Source organism: Phoenix dactylifera, chromosome 18 (genome assembly GCF_009389715.1).
Source record: "Phoenix dactylifera cultivar Barhee BC4 chromosome 18, palm_55x_up_171113_PBpolish2nd_filt_p, whole genome shotgun sequence".
Classification (NCBI taxonomy): domain Eukaryota; kingdom Viridiplantae; phylum Streptophyta; class Magnoliopsida; order Arecales; family Arecaceae; genus Phoenix; species Phoenix dactylifera.
This window is the reverse complement of record NC_052409.1, coordinates 7,552,420-7,574,483: the sequence shown is the minus strand read 5'-3', so window position 1 is coordinate 7,574,483 and position 22,064 is coordinate 7,552,420. Positions and strand designations below refer to the sequence as shown.

Genomic DNA, 22,064 nt, shown 5'->3' with positions numbered 1-22,064 from the left:
TGTGTTATGTGGCTGACCTGAGTGATGGATTTGAGGTGGGACAATTGTAATGCCTAACATTTTCTACAAATACTTTGAGAGGCAGAGAGAGATTATACATAAACTCCTCTAGCTACTTATACCATGACCATTTTAAAATTTTCTAACACTACACAAATAATTTTAAGCAATAGCTTTTTATCTATTTTTACTGTGAATTTTATCCATTACTTACCTATCATTTACTTGATTAGCAACCAAAGCAGAAGAACAGCAGAAGCAGCCTCCCACATAAGAAGGGTTGGTAGATGCAGGTCTAAGTGGGCCTTCCTAGCCTTATCCATCTTAATTATTGGAAACTTCTGAGTGGGACTCCCTGGCCTTCCAAAAATCATCACATTTGTTACCTGGTAACCACATTTTACAACAGAAAAGATGAAGAAAATATGGGAGGTGATGAGAGCAGAGAAATGTATGACATGAGGTCTACTTTTCTTGCTTGGCTGTCAAATTCTGGGAAGATTGGAGGATTGATGATATACTGCACTTCTATTGGTTGTACCAGTAGGCTGCGAGAACTTTCAATTTTGAGACACGGGATAATCGCCAAACCTTTCAAATGTTCGTCTAGAGAAAATATAAGTTTCTTGCAGACTTCTCCTTCTTCCTTTCTTCAAGAAATACAGACATATGTTCCACTTATAAAACAAAGATGGACTTACTTCACAAAAACCTCCTCTCAGATTCCATGCATGCCCAATTTCGCAGGACCCAGCAACAATCCCCTTCAAGGATGAGTATGGCCTGGTGTGATTTTCCTTCAGTGGATATCACATGTTTTGCTCCACGAAAGTTTCATCAGCACTGATACTTGGGATAATCGGTTGTCGCTGGAGAATCGCAGGGAATCTCAAGTTGGTAGGTGCGTTACATCTCGCAAGAATTTTGCTTGTCGAATTCAAAACCACTCACTGAAGCAGAGATTCAAAACCAGAAAGCACGACCACAAGTTGTCCTTCATTACACAAGCAGAGATTAAAACAAGCTTTCTGAACATTTACCCTCTATGCATGCATGCAGCTGAGATATGTACCTGTAATATTTATGATGGCCACCTTAATGTCATGGCATCAAAACCATAGAGTCAAGCCTCACCAATCGTCTCCAGATGGGTGCAGGTGCTGATAGGATGCTGGTTATAGTTGTGTAAAGCTGCTGAAGCTTAGCAATCAGAACAACTAATTGCCGGCATGGTGGAATTATGAGGGTGAAAGGTATGATGCAGATACCCAATTGCAATATGAACATCTCACAAACTCTTCCTGCTTGAGATTTAGCAGCTGCAGGATTCAATAATTCTTTGCCAACGGTCTGTTATATTTATAACCTTCTTGTTTCCAAGAGCTGATACATCCTAGGATGCTTTTACTTATTCATCTTAATCTTTCTTGCTAGCTGTTTCACCATTTCTAATCATTTCCTAGAACATATAAAACTTTTTATCAGGTCGGCCCTTTGTAGTTTATATTATTCTATGTACATTATTATTGGCAAGGGAAAGGGATGTGGATGCTTCCTCAATGGTTTTTGTGACTTTCTTAGCGGGTCCTAGCTTGGAGATTTTCACATTCTAGCAAGAAATTTGGCTTGTAGCAGAAGCAAAGCCTTATCCTCATTTCTTCCTTCTAGAAATCACCTAATAACTGCATTAAGCTTTTATCCTGACCTATTTTATGTCATTTCTTGTCTCCATCATATCTTATTAGACAGGAGTGCCTAGGGGAAAAAATAGTATTTTTGGCCTTGCGTTTTCATTTGATGCAGACTACAAAGCCATTTTGGTTTCTTTCAAGAAGGACTATCTCACAGGATGTGCTGTTATTTGTCACACCACTTGCAAATACCATATATTCCTTTCCCCTAAATATCTGGATGAGCAGATGGGAAGATATGAGGCCTGATACAGATCAGAATTGTCTACTGCTGCATGCTGATCTATGGGTGACATCTGCAGTTAATTATGTCTTGAGAGAGATCTTTTGCCAGCTACATCCAGTTCTCAACTATCACACATCTATCAAACGAATTCAAACAATCAAATTGTGGATTTGGATCAGACCCAAAAGCTTAAGCTGACAGAATAAAGTAAATTTATTTATATATTTTATTTTTTTTTACACTATTCCTCACATGTAGGCGGACTTTTTTTTAATGGATGAGCCCAACGTGTGAAAGTTTTAATAATAAAGTTAAAAAGTGCAGAGACAGTTCGAACTCAGAACTTCTGCTTTGATACCAAATTAAAATCACTACTTGTTATAAAAGTTTAAGTTGATATGATGAAATAAATTTATTTATATATTTTATGTTTTTTTACCGTCCATGAGAGTTGATCATTAGTTCTTTTGCATAGTCTTTTGGATTGGTAGCTTAAATTTATGGTTCTCATACCTGCATGGCTTTGTATTGCTTGTGTCCATATGGTTTTGGAAGTTTGCTTTAGTTACACTTTGTCATGATAACATGGAACAATCATCAACAGCAGTTTGGCATCCTTGAGCAGACAAAACAAAAGGATGAGTATGTCCTTATGCTAAATAGTTACTTCTCGATTGAAGTCACATGCATGTTGTTGGCAAATAATGGAGCTAGGGACAAGATTCAGAAATCCAAAATATATGGGGTCTACAATTAGTAGGTGGAAAGAGAGAAAAATTTTCCTTTTGCACCAAAATGTGCACTTGGAGAAGCTGTTCTTTGGTGAACATTTGATGGCGATATTATCATTTTGGCCCTGAAAGTCATCCAATCCCAACCCCTCAATGATTCCAGGTTAAAAAAAAAGGCTGGGTGGGAGCCATGAGAATGACAAAAAGGAAAAAGATTTTCATAGGCATTAAATAAAGGCATGTTTGGATACTCCAGCAAATCTGATAGCAATTGTACATTGAATTGTCTATTTAAGTATGAGCTTGTATCAATCAAACACCACCTAACCCACATACCATAGAAATAAAAAAAAGAGACTTTTATAGATTTTTTTTTATTCCTGCAGCCTAAAGATTAAGATTTGAGCTGGATTTGGACAGGCTTGTAAAAGATGCTACCTAGATGGGCCAACGGGCCAATTTTTATAGAATTTTTAGCTCTGTACAATTATCCAAACAGACCCCTAAGAAAAAATCCTAACTGTTGGAAAATGCAATTGGCCAGTCCTAAATTCCTCTGTTGCACAAAAGGGAAGATATTCTTTCTTTCTTTATTTGTTTTTTTTTTTTCTAGTACATTTGCAGGTTAGCAAGCCTTGAACAGAAATAACCAAAGGACCCAGCACAATGAAACACAATCAAAATCCATAAGTATCTGCAATCAGAACCAGGTAGTCCATGTCACTCTCCACTCCTCTGTTCACCATCCAATTAGTAGACTGGTTTCCTTCTCTAAAAGAGGTGAGAAGTTGAGTGCACTTTTGAATTGCCAAATGTCCCGGAGAAGAGGTAGATGATTGGGATTGTTTAAGCTGTTTTTTACTAGTCCACTGCCCTACAGTCAAGGAATCACCCTCCATCCAAGTCTATGTTGCTTTGTACACATATACTACAGTGCAAAGTCCCTCCCAAGATGCTATAAGTTCTTCAGTTGGTTGCATCAATTAATGGGCCTTTGTGATCTCGAAGTAAAGAGCCCACACCCGAAATTCTTCACAAATCCATCAAAATTTAGCTTCACTACTCCAAGGGCTTGGGGGTTCCAAGTTACCAAATTAGTGTTTGAAGGGGGGTCAAAAGGATGAAGTCTTCCTTCTAATGAGCTGCCATGAATTCTTTGACAAGGAAATGAGTTTTTCTTCATAGTATACTAGCAGTGCTAAAGCTCCTATCCTTTATTTTTCTGATTGACCAGATGAACCAACCAATGTATAAAATGGTAGATTAATGCTCTCATTTAGGTTCCAAGTAGAATGAAACCGGAGAAGATGATCAAAAGAGTCAGTAGGTAACTGAATGTTGTTCTAACTAATGAATTTATTCCAAAGAGAGGATGCTTACTGACATTTTAATATTGTTAGCATAATTTTAAGGATTACGTAACAATTTGTATTAATTTATAAATTTTTTTTTTTGTTAGTGTGATTTTGTATCAGTCAGTATTAGTCTTATTTCTTAGCATGATCTTGTTAGAGTGATTTTAGGGATCGCATAACAACTTGTATCAACGAATATTATTTTTCTTTATTAGCATGACCCTATATCAGCCTATATATATATATATTTTTGTATAGAGTCTGTACATGAGTATATGTAACCCCTGAGATGTATCGACTGTACTCGAACATAGCAATAAAATTTCTTTTCTCTCTCACTTTATCTCTTGTTTTTCTTTTTTTTAGCAAATATTTTAACATGATATGAGAGCTACCGATCACCTAATCTGCCATTACCATCTTTTCTGTCTTTGTTGTGGCCGTCGTTGCCATGTCTAAAAGCTTTGAAGACTCCCATTACCGATCTATTGATCTCTGTTCCCAAGTGAATCAACACCCAAAGATCCTCTATTTCTAGGTGAATCCATAGATTCTCTGTTTTTCAGTAGAGCCTCTATAATCTAGTGAATCAACATTCGAAGATCTCATTAGTAGATATGCATATCCTCTATTTCTGGTAGATTAATATCCGAAGATTTTTTATTTTCTAATAGATCTGCAGCTCCTCTTCACTACTTTTTTTCTCAGCTTCGGATCTTTAGTCATCCTTCCTCACCGTCGCTCGACCCCTTTCTCTGTATCTCCAATTTTATTTGCCACCTCCGGCTCCTTTACCATCCAGTGCAAGATATTTTGCTCCTCTTCCATAGTACCGTCGTCTACGAGGATCGTCGATCTTTGGTTTTCTTCTTTCTGAGCTCTATCATCGCTGCAACTTCCATCTTCTATGTGTCTTCTCATTGCTACATCATCAACAAGTCAATCAGCCACATTGACAGTCTGACACATCGACAGATATATCAGTTTACTATGTTAATCAGTCATGTTAGTGGACGCATTAGTCTACCACGTTAGTTAGCTATGTTAGTATTGCCAAATGCATCAGTTTGTTGTGTTAGCTTTCTGATTTGCCACATTAGTTTCTAAGCTCAACTCTTTCTTCAAGGCTGCCCAAGAATCAACATGCGGACGCCCCACGCCCATGTCATCAGCCACTCGGGTTCGCCACCACAGTTTGGCATCCGAGTTTAGGTACATAGTGGACATATCCACTTGGTCTCTCTCGGGCACTTTCATTGCGTTGAAGTAATTCTCAAGATCCCATATGAAATTTTCCAGCTCTTTAGCATTTTTTGATCCGCCAAAGCTCTTGGGCTCCGGGACCCTAACTCTTCCCCCTTGGTCCGGGTTGGAGGATGTTGAAGGAGCATTCAGCACAGCCCTCTTCAACAGCAGGATTTTCTCCTCCAAGGCGCGCATCCGATCTGTCAGCGGAGTCACCAAATTGGCATGCTCAGCCCTTTGGTGCTCAGCCCACGCGCTCACGTCTTGGACCAAATCATCAAGAGAAGTTTCCAAGGAAACTAACCGTTCATGATGCTCGGTGTAGATAGAAACCAAATCTGGGATTTCTTCTTCACCTGTGTTGCCCACTAGTTCTTCCAGCCGCACGACCCTCTCGATCAATGTCATGGCTCAAGAACTTCCAAGAATTCACCGAATCAGTGCACAAGGCTCTGATACCACCTGTCACACCCTTGAAAAGGTCGGAATGGAGTAACCAAATTTTTTTTGAGTTCTCCCTCTTTTCGGTGTGCGGCACTAAGGTAATGCCCCTGCCAAAGCCTCAGTCAACCTTCCACACTTGCTCACAGCTTAGGATCAAGCCCGCACGCCTTCGGCCCAACCCTTGGACACTTAGCCAATCACTCACACACCCTATCTCAGAGATGCACGAGGATGAAGGGAAAGGAGCCTTTCATTTCCACTTATCATTGCAAAATCCTCCCTCACAAGCCGAGGGAATAGCTTAGCTTCCGACGCTCCGAAAAACCCTTCCAGCCCACACAATTGGCTCGGCCAAACACCCCTTGGCCGTGGCCTGCACTTAGCCACACTTGGCCTAAGTGTTGGCCGATGGAATCCCTCAAGGCAAACCCTTTTTCTTGGAATCCCACACTCGGCCTGCACCCAGAAATCTTCCAAGTGCCCAAGCTCACCTCAACGTAAGCTCTCTCGGACTCCACAGGAATTCCAACTTCAGCTCTCAACCAAGCCCTTCACAAGCTAGCCTAAGAGCCTTCCTTCCTTCCCTCAACCGGCCATAACCTAAGCCCTTTTATAGGCATCCCTTGGGTCGGTTACATAGGCAGTTACAAGGTAGTTGAGCCCATCCAACCGCCTAACCAATTAACCACCTAACTGTTTCAGTTGAGTCGGTTGCAACTCCCCCAACTAATTTCGGTTAGCTGTTGCAACCGTTTCTTGATTCTTGTCTCAGCCCATGTGTCATCAGCCAAGTCAGCCAACCAGCCATGGCCTTGTCCGCCCAGCACCTTGGTTCCTTGTCCGCTCGCATATCCAGACCAGCCGGCAGCCCCATGTCGCTTGGTCTGGCTGGGTGTCTTGCGGTCTGGCTGCAGCCCAGGCTGCATTCCAGGCACCGCACGGCATTCGGCCTGCGCGCGCTCCGCTGCGCACGCCCGTGCTCAGTCCCGCGCGCCCCGCGCGCGCTCATCATTGCCACGGCGGTCGGCTGCACGCGCGCCTGCGCGCATCCCCATTTGGTCTCGGCGAGGTTTGCCGCATCCGGCCCGTCCGCGCGCGCCATTCGGCCCGTCCACGCGCGCCATTCGGCCCGCGCGCGCCATTCGGCCCGTCCGCGCGCGTTGCGCGCGCCATCCGTCCAAGCCGTCCAGTCGTGCGCGCGGGCGCACGGCCTGGCCTGTGTGCGCGCGTCTTGCGCGCCAGGCCAGCCCCATGCCAACTCTGTGTGCGCGCCCTGCGCGCGCCTGGCCTTGGCACGGCCAGACTTCGACGCGCTAGCCCACGCGCCGATGCTCCCAAGCCCGACCTGGTCTCCTCATGGCCAGCCTTTGGTGGGCGTCTGTCCTGCGCATAGGGCAGCGCCCATGCCGGCTGTGCACGCCCTCCGCACAGCCTTTTGCCCGGCCCTGCCGCGCCCAACTGCGCGCGGCCAAAACATGGGCCGAACATCCATGCCCGCTGTGCCACCTGCGCACAGCTTCCGTCACGCCTGGCCCTGCCGTGCCACCTGCGCATGGCCGAAGCTTGGACCGAGCGTCCATGCGCGCGTGCCCCCGCGCGCTAGACCTGATGGCGTGACAATCCTCCCCCGGCCGAAGTGGTCGACGCCCTCGTCGACTCCTCCTGCAAGAAAGAGAAAATCTGCTCCTCCAACTGCCACAAGTTAGCCGCTTGCTGCCATGTAGTCTCCGCCACGCCTTCGCCTTGCCATTGCACCAAAACTTCCGTATCTTTCCCCACCTTGCAGTGCTCAAGTATCCTGTCAATAGCCTTAGGGTACTCCTTGCCAATAGTCAGTGGCTCCTTCCTAGGAACCACCCGGTCTTCATCATGACTCACATGGTAAGGCTGCAAGAAACTTACATGAAAAGTGGGGTAAATCTTCAATCTTTCCGGCAATTTGAGCTTATAGGCCACTGCCCCAACTCTTGCCGTCACCCTGAAAGGTCCATCATACTTTCGCATAAGTCCTCGGTGAAGCTTAACCTTGCCTATTTTCTTCCAAATCGGTGGCGTGATCTTCAACAACACAAGATCACCCACCTGAAATTCCAATGGCCTCCTCTTCCGGTCAGCAAACTTTTTCATCGTCCGGATTGCCTTGGAAAGGCTTTCCTTGGCATTCTCAATCAACTCCTCCTTGTCTTGTGCCATTCCATGAGCAGCTGGGCATTCGCTTGTCTCATCTTGCAGCACCACATCCAAAGGGGACACGGGCTGAAAACCCATGCTCAACTCGGCTGGGCTCATCCCCGTGGAGGAGGTCCGGTTGATGTTGTAGCTGAATTGTGCCGGTTCCAACAAATCCACCCAATTCCTCTGGCTGGCTGTCACATAATGCCTCAAATATTCTTCTAACAGCCCATTGATTCTCTCCGTTTGGCCATCTGTTTGGGGATGGTATGCGGTGGAAAAGTACAGCTCGGTGCCCATGGTTTTAAAGAGTTGCACCCAGAATTTCTCTGTGAACCTAGGGTCACGGTCGCATACCACATCGCCAGGCACACCGAAGTTCTTCACCACGCCATTGAAAAACAAGTTTGCTGCAATGTCTACTGGGCATGGGAAAGGCGCAGCCATAAAGACTGCATATTTGGAGAAACGGTCGACCACCACAAAGACCGATCTCATTCCCCTCACTTCCGGGAACCCAGTGATGAAATCCATGGACAATGACACCCACGACTTCACTGGAATAGGCAGTGGCTGCAACAGTCCGGCATTTCTTTTCCTCTCTACCTTATCTATTTGGCACACATGGCAAGTCTTCACAAAGTGCTCCACATCGGCCTCCATCTTTGGCCAATAATAGGACCGAGACAAGAGCGCCATCATGCGCTCGGCTCCTGGATGACCCGCCCACTGTGGGTCATGGCTTTCCTTCAGCAAAGCCCTTCTACGGCCGCCACCCTTTGGCACAAATAGTCTCTTCCTACGAGCCAACAGCAGCCCGTCCTCAATCCAAAATTTTTGGACTGTGCCCGCCTGCACTTCTTGCAGCAACTTAGCATACTCTGCATCCTTGGCCGCTGCCTCCTTCAGCTGAGCCCTGAAAGTGCTATGAAATGCAGTGAGGGCAGCCACATACCCTTCTGCATGCTTTCTGCTCAAGGCGTCGGCGACAAGGTTTTGCTTGCCCGGTCGGTGCACCCAATCGAAGCAAAACTCAGCAAGATATTCTTGCCATCGGGCTTGCTTGGGTGTAAGCTTCTTTTGAGTGGCAAAGTAAGTGTTGGCCACATTATCAGTGATGATCTTGAAGCATGTCCCGAACAAGTAATGACGCCATTTTTCCAAGCAATGGATCACTACCGTCATCTCCTTCTCATGCACCGAATACCTTTGTTCCGTGTCATTGAGCTTCTGGCTCTCAAATGCCACCGGATGACCGTCCTGTGTCAAAACACCCCCAATTGCAACATTAGAAGCATCAGTGCTTACCTCGAATGGCCTCTCAAAATCTGGGAGTGCAAGCATCGGTTCATGTGAGATTGAGGCCTTTAGCTCCTCAAAGGCTTCGTTGCATCGGGTAGACCACGCCCAAGCCACATCCTTCTTTAGGAGATCCGTGAGGGGACTCACGATCTTGGAATATCCTTTGATAAACTTCCGATAGTAGTTTACAAGTCCCAAGAAGGCCCGCAATTCACTAATTTTGGTTGGAGCCGGCCACTGTTGAATGGCCTTAATCTTGTCTTCCTCCATGTAAATTCGGCCCTTGCTAATTCAGTGTCCCAAGAAGGAAATCCCCTCTTGGCCGAATTGGCACTTCTCCTTCTTGAGATACAACTTGTTGTCCCTCAAAGCTTTGAATACATAATGCAAGTGTTCTAGATGTTCTTCCAAAGAATTGCTAAAAATAACAATGTCATCTAGATACACTACAACAAACTTATCTAAGAAGGGATAAAGCACATCGTTCATTAGATTGCAAAATGTGGCCGGTGCATTGGTTAGCCCGAAGGGCATCACCAAAAATTCAAAAGCTCCATACCTCGTGACACATGTGGTCTTGGCCTCATCCCCTTCGGCAATTCTCACTTGCCAATAGCCGGATTGTAGGTCGAGCTTTGTGAAATAGGACACCTTTGCCAACCTATCAAAAAGATCCGCTGCGTTAGGGATGGGATAATGGTTCTTTACCGTCACCTTGTTAAGTGCCCGATAGTCGATGCACATCCTCAAGGACCCGTCCTTTTTTCTTTGGAAAAGCACCGGCGCCCCAAATGGTGCTTTGGACGGCTGAATCAGTCGGGCCTCCAGCAGCTCATCAAGCTGCTTCCTCAGCTCCGCCAGCTCCAAGGGAGCCATTCGGTAAGGGGCCTTAGCTGGTGGCATAGCCCCTAGCATCAGCTCGATCTGATGATCCACCGGCCGTCTCGGTGGAAGTTCCTTTGGCAGCTCCGTTGGCATGATGTCAACGAAGTCACCCAGCATTTTCTGGACCACTGCAGGTATTTCCTGCGGTTCCTCAATCTACACCTCCCGCAAGGCAGCAAGGAAGGTGCTCTCGCCTTGCTTCAAGCCTTTCTTGGCTTGCTTGGCTGTGATCATAGTGCCTTTGCCTTTCTCAGCCAGCGCCCATGCTTCTGTCGGGACAAAGCATGGCACCCTCTCGTCGCCCAACATGACGCCCCTCAAGGAGGCATCAAGCATGCCTTAGCCGATGGAAAAAATTCCATCCCAAGTATCAAATCGAAGTCGTCAAGGAGGACAACCATCAGAGAACATGCCCCCTTCCAAGACCCGAGCTCGAGGGTGCATTCGGCCACTCCTTTGACCGGCATAGCCCCCGAATTCACTACTTTGATCTTGCTGGGACTGTCGGCCACTTTCAGCCGCATCAACTTCGCTTGCCGCTGCGACATGAAATTGTTTGTCGCATCGGTGTCCAGCATGGCTCGGACCTTCACCCCATTAATCTTCACCTGGGTATACATCAAGCCTGAGTAAAGAGGGGGTACCTTTTTAGCAGTGAGCGCACTGACCACCTGCAGTGGGTTCACTCTCGGCGTGCCTTCCTCTGGCACTGCAGAATCCTGCACCGGCAAGGCATTGACAGTCTTTTACTTTGGGTAATTCCTAGCAAGATGGGGCTCGCCACATATGAAACAGCCCCATGGAGCCTTGCCCTTCTCCTGTTGCTGCTTTCGGTTCGGCCCAGCAGCAGGTGCTTTATTCTTTTTGGCAGCAAAAGGCTTCTTCTGTTTTGGCCATGTCTTGGCCGATTTGGCACCCGTGTCTTTTGCCTTCTTCGGCCCACTGTTCGAGTTGGAGGCACGATAGTCCACCAGCCCCTCAGCAGCTGCCATGGCCGAAGGAATATCCCGAACTCCTTGGCGTCGGAGTTCGGTCTGTGCCCAAGGCTGTAATCTGCTCAGAAAACTGAACAACTTATCTTCTTCGGACATGTTGGTGATATCCAACATGAGGGAGCTGAAATCCTTGACATACTCCCTCGTAGACCCTGTCAACCGAAGCTTTTTGAGGTTCTCCCTTGCAATCCACGAGGTGTTGCAAGGCAAGAATTGATCCCTCAACTCTTTCTTCAAGGCTGCCCAAGAATCAACATGCGGACGCCCCGCGCCCATGTCATCAGCCACTCGGGTTCGCCACCACAGTTTGGCATCCGAGTTTAGGTACATAGTGGCCATATCCACTTGGTCTCTCTCGGGTACTTTCATTGCCTTGAAGTAATTCTCAAGATCCCATATGAAATTTTTCAGCTCTTTGGTATTTCTTGATCCGCCAAAGCTCTTGGGCTCCGGGACCCTAACTCTTCCCCCTATCTCCGGGTTGGAGGATGTCGAAGGAGCATTCAGCACGCCCTCTTCAACAGCAGGATTTTCTCCACCAAGGCGCGCATCCGATCTGTCAGCGAAGTCACCAAATTGGCATGCTCAGCCCTTTAGTGCTCAGCCCGCACGCTCACGTCTTGGACCAAATCATCAAGAGAAGTTTCCAAGGAAACTAACCATTTATGATGCTCGGTGTAGATAGAAACCAAATCTAGAATTTCTTCTTCACCCGGGTTGCCCACTAGTTCTTCCAGCCGCACGACCCTCTCGGTCAATGTCATGGCTCAAGAACTTCCAAGAATTCACCGAATCAGTGCACAAGGCTCTGATACCACCTGTCACACCCTTGAAAAGGTCGGAATGGAGTAACCAAATTTTTCTTAAGTTCTCCCTCTTTTTGGTGTGCGGCACTAAGGCAATGCCCCTGCCAAAGCCTCAGTCAACCTTCCACACTTGCTCACAGCTTAAGATCAACCCGGCACGCCTTCGGCCCAACCCTTGGACACTTAGCCAATCACTCACACACCCTATCTCAGAGATGCACGAGGATGAAGGGAAAGGAGCCTTTCATTTCCACTTATCATTGCAAAATCCTCCCTCACAAGCCGAGGGAATAGCTTAGCTTCCGATGCTCCGAAAAACCCTTCCAGCCCACACAATTGGCTCGGCCAAACACCCCTTGGCCGTGGCCTGCACTTAGCCACACTTGGCCTAAGTGTTGGCCGATGGAATCCCTCAAGGCAAACCCTTTTTCTTGGAGTCCCACACTCGGCCTGCACCCAGAAATCCTCCAAGTGCCCGAGCTCACCTTAGCCTAAGCTCTCTCAGACTCCACAGGAATTCCAACTTCAGCTCTCAACCAAGCCCTTCACAAGCTAGCCTAAGAGCCTTCCTTCCTTCTCTCAACCGGCCAGAACCCAAGCTCTTTTATAGGCATCCCTTGGGTCGGTTACATAGGCAGTTACAAGGTAGTTGAGCCCATCCAACCGCCTAACCAATTAACCACCTAACTATTTCAGTTGAGTCGGTTGCAACTCCCCCAACTGACTTCGGTTAGCTGTTGCAACCGTTTCTTGATTCTAGGCTCAGCCCATGTGTCATCAGCCAAGTCAGCCAACCAGCCATGGCCTTGTCCGCCCAGCACCTTTGGTTCCTTGTCCGCCCGCGTGTCCAGATCAGCCGGCAGCCCCATGTCGCTTGGTCTGGCTGGGTGTCTTGCGGTCTGGCTGCAGTCCAGGCCGCTGTCGCCTAGCCTGGTCAGCTGTCACACCAAGGCACCGCACGGCATTCGGACTGCGCGCGCTCATCATTGCCACGGCGGTCGGCTGCGCGCGCGCCTGCGTGCAGCCCCATTTGGTCTCGGCGAGGTTTGCCGCATCCGGCCCATCCGCGCGCGTCGCCCGCGCACGCCATTCGGCCCGTCGGCGCGCGTCGCCCGCGCGCGCCATCCGGCCCGTCCGCGCGCGTTGCGCGCGCCATCCGTTCAAGCCGTCCAGTCGTGTATGCGCGGGCGCACGGCCTGGCCTGTGTGCGCGCGTATTGTGCGCCAGGCCAGCCCCATGCCAACTCTGTGTGCGCGCCCTGCGCGCGCCTGGCCTTGGCATGGCCAAACTTCGACACGCTCGCCCGCGCGCCGATGCTCCCAAGCCCGACTTGGTCTCCTCATGGCCAGCCTTTGGCAGGCATCTGTCCTGCGCGCAGGGCAGTGCCCATGCCGGCTGTGCACGCCCTCCGCACAGCCTTTTGCCCGACCCTGCTGCGCCCTCCTGCGCGCGGCCAAAACATGGGCCGAACATCCATGCCCGCTGTGCCACCTGCACACAGCTTCCGTCGCGCCCGGCCCTGCCGTGCCACCTGCGCACGGCCGAAGCTTGGACCGAGCGTCCATGCGGCGTGCCCCCACGCGCTAGACCTGATGGCGTGACAATCATTCTGTTCTACCATAACAAATTTTGTATTATCATATCAGCTGGACACATCAGTTTGCTATATTAGATTTTGAGTTGCTATATCAACTCCTAATCTACTACATCAGCTTCTAAGTTGCTATAACAGTTTATGTTCTGCCACATTAGGCTCTATGCTGCCATGTTAGCTCTTAATCTACTACCACACCAGTCTCTATATTGCTCAGTCCTAATTTATCACGTCAGCTTCTAAGCTACTACTTCTGCTTTTGATCTAGTACATGAGTTTCTGGATGCATTCGTGATCTGGTTTATAACTCAAATTGGCACCTATAATACCATTTTGAATTTGACAGAGATGTTAGCGTAATTTTAGGGATCACATAATAACCTGTATTAGCCCATAATTTTTTTTTTATTAGTGCAATCCTGTATTGATTAGTATTATTATTTTTTGTTAGTATGATCTTATTAGAGTGATTTTAAGGATCACATAACAACTTATATGAGCGAGTATTATTTTTCTTTATTAGCATAATCTTATATCAGTCTATATTATTTTTTTGTATTGAGTCTACACGAGTATATATAATCCCTGAAATATATCGAATATACTAGAATAGAGTAATAAAATTTCTTTTCACTCTCACTTTGTCTTTTATTTTTTTCTGCAAATATTTTAACATGGTATTAGAGCTACCGATCACTTAATCTGTTGCCACCATCTCTTCTATCTTTGTTATGGCCGTCGTTGGCATGTCTTTGAAGACTCTCATTGTTCTCAAGTAAATCAACACCCGAAGATCCTTTATTTTTTTGTGGGTCTGCAGATCTTTTATTTTTTAATGAATCAACTTTCGAAGATCTTATTAGTAGATCTACATATCATCTATTTTTGATAGATTAATATCCAAAGATTTTTTATTTTCTAATGGATCCGCAAATCCTCTCTACTATTTTTTTTTCTCGCCTTTAGATCTTTAGTCGTCTTTTCTCACCGTCGCTCGACCCCTTTCTCTGTATCTCCCATTTCATTTGCTACCTTCAGCTCCTTCAGCATCCAGTTCAAGATCTTTTGCTCCTCTTTCATCATATCTCTATATACGAGGATTGTCGATCTTCGATTGTTTTCTCTCTGAGCTCTATCTCTACTACATCTATCATCTTCTATATGTCTTCTCGCTGCTACATCATTAAACAAGTTAATTTGCCACATTGACAGACACGTCAGTCTGTCCTGTTAGTCAAACATATCAACAGATATACCAGTTTGTTATGTTAGTCAGTCATTTCAGCAGACGCATTAGTCTACTGTGTCAGTTAGCTACGTTAGCAATGCCAAACATATCAGTTTGCTACGCTAGCTTCTTGATCTACCGCATCAGTTTCTAAGTTGTCATGTCAGCTTTTGTTTTGCTATATCAAATTTTGTATTGTCATACCAGATTGAGACATCAATCTGCTATACCGGCTTTTCAGGAGGTAACATAGAAGATGACTTGGGGAAATCCCAGGTTTTTTCAGCTGTAATCATATCCCCTACTTTTTGGTAGTCATGTGAATTCAGTGAAGCTCGAAGGGAGTGTCAAGCATTGCATGAGAACCACAGTTGGTCGTAAAGGCTGCCATCATTTCTTCATCCAATAATCCAGATGAAACTGTTTAATAATAGGTGCAGCATCCAAACAGCTGAACAACATTTACCCCGTCTGTAACCATCCCGAGAGCCTCTAAATCTATGCTTCGATCCTACTACTTGGCTCCACAAAGTATCAGATGAAGGACTAGCTGACTGACTGCTTTAGCTAAGAGAGCTGTTCATCTGGTTCTTAGATGATGAAGTCCAAGTCCTCCAACATGTTTGGGTTTGCATGTAGAATCGCATGCGACCAAATGCTATTTCCTTTTTGTCAGAAAGAAAGACCCCATAAAAAAAGAGCTCATGTTCTAGCCAACACTGACTCGCACTGAAACACTTGCAGCAGCGTATCAAGGAATTGACGCCATTTCTATCTCTCAAGTCTGCCATGAATCTTATCTCTCTCAAGTCTGCCATGAATCTTGTCCACTGAATAACCAAAGTAAAAAAAAAAACATGATTTGTTTTCCAGAGAGAGGAGCTCCCAGATAATGCCACACACCACCACTACTAGAAATGCCAGAGGCCATTGAGTTCTCAGTTCTTATATATGTTTAAGGTCCCGGATATGTCGATGGAATGAAATATAAGTGGATTTAATGACACGGTGAAATGTTGTGAGGTCATTTATGGTTCAGAAACAAACATATGCTTGGACTCTGGTTATTACATTTTTTTAAGGTATATGGTTCATTAACAATAGAGCGAATTCTCAAATTAGCAGTCATAGTATTCGCTATAATGCATTAAATTGATATAAATCATGTATTTCTATCCACTTAAATGTATAGAACTATAGATTAGATACCTCTAAAATGTAACTTTTGATCCTTGTGCAGTTTATAAGAATGTAAGTTTGCCCTGGAAAATGATTCATAATAAATTGTGCAGCGACAATATTGGAGCTTCAAAACATATTAGGAGGAAACTTTTTCGCTAGAGAGAGAGAGAGAGGGAGGAGAGAGAGAGAGCCGCGTCAACAATCGTGCGATCTGAGGCATTTCGCCGAATAGGTGTGGGATGCGAAGATGCCTGGAAGCAGGTCGAAGGGTAAGGAGCCTCTGGAAACAGGAAGGCTGGAGGAGGTGAGGCGCCAAGCTCCCCAGAATGTGGCAAAGGGCCCGACGAGGCACACATTGTGGACCAACGATCGGATCTCCAATGAAGAGTTGGAAGCATTACAGAGATCGTTTATAGAGATCTTCGAGGTGCCAGCAGAGCTGTTGGAGAAGATAAGAAGACCATGGCAGAGCACGACGGTGTTCATGTGGAGCATCAGAAGGAAGGTACCGGTCGACTGGGTGGCGAGGGAGGTACGACGGAGGGAAAATCTGGCCTATGAGGTGGAATGCTTTACTATGTCGGATGGTGTTCTTACCGTCCGATTTGCCTGCGAGAAGGATCGAGACGCCGCCCTGATGAGTGGTCCGTGGCTGGTGGCCGGTCAACTGTTTGTTATGGAGAGATGGAGGCCAAACTACATCACCAGAGCATCCAAGGTTGGTAGAGTGGTGGTGTGGCTACGACTTCCCCGTTTGCCCCTGGACTATTGGGAGAAGGAGATAATACTCCGCATGGCGGCCAGGGCAGGGAGACCTCTAGCATTGGACGGTGTCACGGATCAGGGGAAGAAGCGGGGATTCGCTAGGGTGAAGATCGAGTTAGATATCAACGCTCCCCTTAAGCCAGGCATGTTTGTTAATGGTGTTGTGGAGGGTCGCAAGGAAAAATTCTGGCAGGCGTTCGTATATGAGAACATGCCTAAGTTTTGCTTCAGATGTGGGCATGTTGGCCATAGAAGGGCAAAATGTGTGTCCAACCCTAGTGCGGCGGCGGTTGAGGAGGAGATAAGAGGAAGTAGCGGAGACGGAAGCGCCAGAGAAGGGAGAACACCACTGAAGACCACCATTCCGGTGGGGGGAACGGAATCTGAGAAGGAAGGAAACTTGTTGTATGGCCCATGGCTGGCTACACCGCATCGAGCATGCAAGGGCGCCCAAGCTGGATGGCCGGAAAGGGAGGGAAGAAGCCTGAGGGCCCGACCAGCTCCGGCTTGGCACAGGGCCCTCCTGTCTTGGCTCCGAACCCAAGTGGAAAAGGGTCGAACCTACCCATCTCACCGCCAGACCTGGAGGGGTGGCAAACTCCATCCAAAGTGGCCCAGCAGCGATCGTCGGAGAAGCCAATAGTAGGCGATATAGCAGGCGGAATCATGGATTCGAACGGGATTGCAGTGGGCGGGGGCACCATTGGGACGATGGTCTCCCACTCAGGCTGGGCTGGGAAGGGCCTAGTAGAGGCCCAACGGGAGGCACCTATTGGGAGAGGCCCTTCAGTTGGCCTACCGAAGGAGTCCAACGGGCCGGCCCAGATGCAAGCTCGCTCAAGTGGCCTAGTGACTTCTCCAAGGCCCATTCGTCCCAGGCTTTGGATGGCCAGACGTCTTCATCTTCGCTCAGGCCCTTGCTCCCAGGGGTGTTGGGTCCGGCAATCTCCCGCCCGATTACAAGCTCCGAGTGACAGCGCGGGGTGGAAGGGGTTCGCCGGCGGAGCCGAAGTTCGCCTCCACCCCTGGCAGCAACATGCAGCCGCCGGATCGGAGTAACCGAAGCCGAGGAGAGCCGAAAACCGAGGACCCCAAAGAAGCCTTGGAGGGGGGTGTCTCAGGCTATGCCAGTGACGACTGGCTGGAGGAAGCGGACGGCGACGGGCAGGACTCCGGGCCAGACGAGCCTACTTTTTCCGGACATGGGAGGTCTCTATCTGTGGGTGGAAGGGATGAAGAGCAACGAGTGGGGGATGGCACAAGTGGATTGGATGGGATTTCATTGGGTAAGGCGTGCCGGTTGGCATGACATCCAAACAATGGCGACGTCGATGGCAAACCTGGGGATGCTGATGCGGGTGCTGAAGGCTCCACCCGGTGGCCCTTTCTTCATTCCTCCTCAGCGGCCACGGTGACCAACCAACCTGCATCAAACTCCCCGGACCCTGTAGCGTGCCATTTGGCACAGGGCACAATGCAGGGGGATTTAGCAAAGGAGGGCCATGTGATGACCCAAAGATTGATTTAAAGATTGATTTTGATGATCACAAAACCTTGAAGTATAAATACTAATGTTTGTGTTGCAAGGAGAAAGATATTTATTTTGCAAGGAACATAGCAAGTTGGAAGAACACAAGAAGGCCTCCAAAGCTCTCAAGAAAAGTTGGAAGAAAGTTACAAATTATTGGCCCAAGTTTCAAGTTCAAAGGATTCAATTTGGAGGAGCAAATTCAAAGGAAAATTCAAAAGAATAGTCTTCGAGTCGACTCCTGAGGAATTCGAGTCAACTCCGATGCTTGTCGAGTCAGCTCCAGAGTAGAACGAGTCGACTCCAGGGAGTAACAGACAGAAAGACAGAAAAGATATTTTGGACCCTGAGAGGCGAGTCGACTCCTAAAGAACTCGAGTCGACTCCAATAGCTGGCAAGTCAACTCCTAAGGAAAACAAGGCAAAAGTCAGAGAGCGATTTTCGACCCTGAGATTCGAGTCGACTCCTGTGGAATGCGAGTCGACTCCAATGGTTGGCAGGTCGACTCCAAAGAAAGCGAGAGTCGACTCTCAGTGGAACACAAAGAAAAAATCAGAGGACAGTTTTCGGACTCTGAGATTCGAGTCGACTCCCAGACAGCTCGAGTCGACTCCAAGGCAGCGCTACACCAAAATGGCAGAAGGCTGTGTTTCGGAAACTGAGAGCCGAGTCGACTCCGGAACAGTTTGAGTCGACTCCAAGACCAGACAAGCCAAAAATGCAGAGGATCAGTTTTCGGGCTCTGAGAGCCGAGTCGACTCCAAGAGAATCCGAGTCGACTCGAGGAAGAAAATCAGAAAGTATGTCCTCTGAATTCATGGGATGAGCCGACTCCGAAGATGCCAAGTCAGCTCCAGATGTTGGCGAGTCGACTCCAGGTTAAGACGAGTCGACTCCCAGTCGAGGATGCACAATAATTCAAATTTGGAACAGTGGCCGAGTCGTCTTCAGTAAAGCACGAGTCGACTCCTGCAACAGACGAGTCGACTCCTGATCGCGCGAGTCGACTCCGATCCCAACGGTAATATTGTCAGGAAGTGCAGACTATGTCCAACGGCTCTATTTTTGTCTCTAACGGCTATATTCTTGTTTCCACGCCATCTAAAGCTATAAAAACAAGAAGAGAGCTAGGGAAGAACTTATGGAAGTGGGAAAGAACATTTAGAGAAGAGATCTCAAAGAGATTACAAGAGAAATCTCTCATAAGCACAAAAGGGCCATCCAAAGTGAAATAGAGAGAAGAAGAGCATCCAAGCGAATCCCAAAGCTTCCTCTCCATCCGTGTGCTGCCTCGGTGATCCTCTACTTCGTGCCAAATCAGAAGAGGGTCAAGTAAAGAAGAAGCCGAGCTCCTTCATCTTCAAAACTCGTTTGAGGGCTTCTCTTTACTCTATTTGGTTATATTGTTATATTTGCTTGTTTAAGAAGCTTTGATTTGTTTTTAAACCTTTGTTTTAATATCTTGTAACTTGATTCAATCAAGGGATTAAATCAAGGGGTTAAGGTTTGTTGGTGAGCCAAAGGAAAAACCAACGGTAATAGGTTTGTTGGTGAGCCTAGGTTGAAACCAACGGTGTAAGGGTTCGATTGTGATCCCGGAAAAACAATCGGGGTGGTTCTAGTCGGTGAGCCTGGGAAAACCGACCGAGTTCGTTGTGACCTCGTAAAACAACAAGTTGGGTTGTGAGCTTGTAAAACAACCGGCTGTAATCTGTAGGATTATAGTGAAATTCCCAAGAGGTCTTGGGGAGTGGATGTAGGTGCTGGGGTGCACCGAACCACTATATGTTTGTTGTGTTTGTAATGCCTCTTGTCATTGTCTAACTAACGCACTTACTTACTTAGATAAATTGCTTGCTTAACTCTTATCCGCACATCCTTTAGTTGCAAGCATATTCAATCAAGTCACATTCTATACATCAAACTGTTGCTAAGTTTAACTTTCACTGTGCATCTATACAACTTAGCATAATTAATCAAAAACTTTAAGAAGTAGGTTAAAAGATTTAAAAGACCCAATTCACCCCCCCCCCCCCCTCTTGGGTTGTATCTACTGGGCAACACCATGTGTAGAGAGGGGAGCTCGACTGTGGTGGAAGAGGAATGCCTGTTGGAGGGCAACAAGAGGGATCAGAGGGCTGTGGTAAGGGCCCTGTAGACCTGGCGTGCCAATTGGCACAGGTGAACAATGAAGGGAGGCATCTTCAACTATTGCTCCATATGATGGCTTCTGCAAAGGAGGCAAATCACAATGTTGTGGTGAATGAAGGGGAGATGAGCGTGGAGGTATCTTGTGGTAGCAGTTTCGGGGAAGTGGGCCGTGCCGCTTCGTTGAGTGCATCATGAAGTTGCTCATATGAAATTGCCAAAGAGCGGGGAAGCCTTCCTTTGCCCCGGCTTTCTGCAGGTTGGTCCAATAACACAACCAAGACATTTGTGTTTTATTGTAGATTCGGTTATCGGGGAGTAATCTACAGAAGGCAAAGAGGGCGGTGCCGAGGTCGTGGGATTTTTATGCAGTGGAGTCTCAAGGCTTGTCAGAAGGTATTATTGTTACTTGGGCTTAGAGCAAGTATAGAATTGATGTCTTCAATGTTTGTATTCAAGAGATGATTATGGTAATCTCGGAAGGTAGTAGCACTCCATGGGTCCTTGCAACTATGGGTCCTTGCAACTATGTGTGCTAGCACTAATTTTAGGGAGAGGAGGATTTTGTGGGAGGAGGCCTCCCAAATAATCAGTCAGGGTCACCCGATGTTGGTGGCAGGTGACTTCAACTACATTGTCGGTCCTCAGGAGAAGATGGGGGAGGGACCATTCACTTACAAAAAGAAGATTAAGGAGTTTCAGAAATTTATTGACTCAAATGGATTGGTTGATCTGGGCTTCTTGGGCCCGAGGTTCACTTGGTGCAATAATCAGCAGGGACGGGCTCGAGTGTGGGAGAGACTAGACAGAGCTTGTGCTACTGCTGGGTGGGTTCAGTGCTTTTCAGATCATCATGTTAGACACCTACCGAGGATAGCGTCGGACCACTGTCCATTACTAGTGAGTACTAAGGAGCTTATTCCTGTCTGTTTCCCTTTTAGAGTTGAGAAGTTCTGGCTTGGTTATCCGCGATCCTGGAAGATGGTTAGTGAGGCATGGAGGATACCAGTCAAGGGAGATGCTATGTACCGGATATCCCAGAGGCTAGAATTGACGAGGCGGCTGAGAAGATGGAACCGTGAGGAGGTGGGGAATATTTTCAAAAGGATTGAGGACTCAGAGGAGGCCATTACCAGATTACAGTCTTAAGAGGTACAGAGTAGAGGTTTATCGGAGGAGGTGGGGGAGCTCAAATCACACTTGGCACTACATATTTCCTTCTCAGACAGCAGGAGATACTTTGGAGACAGAAGTCAAGAGTACAGTGGATTTTGAAGAGGGATCGGAATACCAGATTCTTCCATCAGGCGACATTGATCAGAAGGCATCAGAACATGATTAGAGTCATCAGAGGTGAGGATGGACAGTTGTCGGAGGATTCAGATATGATTCCGAGGATTTTGGAGATTTTTTTTAGGGCTAGGTGGACTGAGAAGATAGGGAGTGGGAGCCTAGTGGATACCCCGAGGCCTATGATTGGGGCGACGGAGGAGGAGACTGCAGCACTCATCAGACCGGTATCGAAGAGGAAGATTAGGGAGACGGTCTGGTCCCTTGAGGGGGACAAGGTCCCAGGGCCGGACGGCTTTCCTCTGTTGTTCTTTTAGAGGTATTGGACGATTGTGGGACAAGATGTGATGACAGTCATACAACAGTTCTTCAGTACAGTTACACTGTCTACTGACTGGCAGAGGACATTCATCACATTGATACCGAAGCGGTAGGATACTACTGAGCCGGGCTATTTTCACCCGATTAGCCTGTGC

The 22,064-nt window shown here is 47.3% G+C and overlaps 1 long non-coding RNA gene across 1 annotated transcript; it reads right to left on the bottom strand.

The window, feature by feature from the left end:
- Positions 1-579: 579 nt before the first annotated feature.
- LOC120104447 lies at positions 580-1,408 on the bottom strand. Its single transcript, XR_005506872.1, has 2 exons — positions 1,073-1,408; positions 580-994 (listed from the first exon to the last, which is right to left on the bottom strand). It is a non-coding gene; the product is annotated as an uncharacterized LOC120104447 (long non-coding RNA).
- Positions 1,409-22,064: the final 20,656 nt, after the last annotated feature.